At 50.0% G+C, this 2120-nt stretch overlaps 1 protein-coding gene across 3 annotated transcripts in view; it reads left to right on the top strand.

The window, feature by feature from the left end:
• Positions 1 to 2120, top strand: part of LOC117941020 (neural cell adhesion molecule L1.1-like) — a 39777-nt gene that overhangs the window by 8275 nt on the left and 29382 nt on the right. The gene's annotated exons all lie outside the window — the stretch shown is intronic.

Consider the following 2120-nt stretch of genomic DNA (forward strand, 5'->3'; position numbering starts at 1 on the left):
CCGCCCCCCCTCGGGCCTCCCAGTAGACCAGCCCACCTGCCCCCCCTCCTTCTGGCGGTCCACCTGCCGCCCTTTAAAGCCCTCAGGACTCCGGGGAGCGGAGAGAGGAAGAGTGTGTTTTCAGTGAAGCGGTTCAGGACAGAGACGTGGTTCAGGATCTGGACTCAGATTACTCCCCTGTCCCTTGGGTCTACAACCCCTCCCACAGAAAAGAAACCACCTCTTAGTCCGAGGCCTTTTGTGTTAGTTTCTGTCTCCTTCAAGCAGAAGCAGGCACGATTGGCCGTGTACCTGTCCTACACAGAGACAAACCTTATTCCTGCAGACTGTCCGGGTACCTGTCCTACACAGAGACAGACCTTATTCCTGCAGACTGGCCGGGTACCTGTCCTACACAGAGACAAACCTTTGTCCTGCAGACTGGCCAGGTACCTGTCCTACACAGAGACAAACCTTTGTCCTGCAGACTGGCCATGCTGAGTAGACCCAGACCAGTGTCTGAAGCTGCAGTGTCATTCCGGAAAGGGTCTTCATGTTTCCATGACAATGCCAGCAACAAAGAGCCTGCATGATCAATTTTCTACACGGCGAACCTGTGTTCAAGTCTGGGACCAAGGTCTGCAGATGCTGAACCTGTGTCCAAGTCTGGGACCAAGGTTTGCGGACGGCGAACCTGTATCCAAGTCTGGGACCGAGGTCCGGAGACGCTGAACCTGTGTCCAAGTCTGGGACTGAGGTCTGAAGACGATGAACCTGTGTCCAAGTCTGTGACTTATGTCTGCAGACCAAGTCCCAGAGTATATGATACTTGAGTCTTTCTCTCTTCCTCTCCTCTAATTGAGGATGTAGTTCACACCAACAAATTACGGACAATTGGACATGATATGTCCTTTGCCTCTGTCCACATTGAAAGCACTGAGTGTTTCGTGTCAGCATGTCCAGAGTCTAAGCGCTGCAGCTGAAGACACTCAGCCGTCTGTCCCCCCCCGTCCCCCCCTTTAACTTAGTGCCTCAGCAGGCTCCCCATGAATATGCAAAGTGAAGGAAGTACTCATTAATTAATAAGACAACAGAAAAAACCCATCAGTGTCTCCAGGACCAGCAGGAAGTTAACAGGGTGAACAAGGAGGACTTCTTAACCACAGGGCAGAGCCCCCCAGGACTTATTATTTAGGAGTCATATATTAACCCCAGACCATCGGGTGGGGGGGCTTGAGGCCCACTATGCTAGTTGGGGTGACCAACCATCTCAAGGCTTGGCTGAAATTACCTCGTTAAGACCTGCAGGGAGACCAGTTACCCAGGACCACAACAACATTACATTATTACTGTAATGAGAAGTGAAGCATGCTGGGACATTTCCCATCAGCCATCACTCTGTGTCTGTGTGTTGTGTTTGAGCGTGACCCCCGAGCGCTGCTCGTTAGCTTCCCTCCAACGCCCTGCTGCTCTCTCTGGATCATTTATTTAGTAAAAGGTAACAGCAGCCGGGGCAGGGAGGGCCGTGTGTGTGTGTTTGTGTGTGTGTGTATGTGTGTGTGTGTGTGTGTTTCAAGAGTTATAATTGCCAACAACAGCAGACTAGATGAGTGAGGATCTGACAACAATAGGATCTGAAATGGGGGTCATGTAGGCCATGTTTCCTGTTGTATGTGTGTGTGTCTGTGTGTGTGTGTGTGTGTGCGTGAAAATGTTGGTTTTTGGGGACAGGTTGCGTAATTATTGAATGGAGGGGGGTCTACATAAGCCAGCTGTCACTCCTCGCCCCTCACCCAGTCTGTGAGTGTGTGTGTGTGTTTGTGTGTGTGTGAGTCAGCTCATTCACTCAGTCATTTTTCTTTGACTGAAGACTAAATCAGCTGATTTAATGAACTCGTCTGTCAAACCAAGTTCCTCAACAATCTGTCACTTTAAATCTCTCTCTCTCTCTCTCTCTTTAATGTGATTAGCAGAGAAGATGTTTCCTGCTGCAGCAATCTGATCTGTCTTCATCAGGATGACCTCACACAGACACACACACACAGACACACACACAGACACAAAGACATACAGAGAGAAACACACACACACACACACACACACACACAGACACACACGCACACACATACACACAAACACAC

The sequence above is a fragment of the Etheostoma cragini genome, unplaced genomic scaffold (genome assembly GCF_013103735.1).
Source record: "Etheostoma cragini isolate CJK2018 unplaced genomic scaffold, CSU_Ecrag_1.0 ScbMSFa_4023, whole genome shotgun sequence".
In the NCBI taxonomy this organism is placed as follows: domain Eukaryota; kingdom Metazoa; phylum Chordata; class Actinopteri; order Perciformes; family Percidae; genus Etheostoma; species Etheostoma cragini.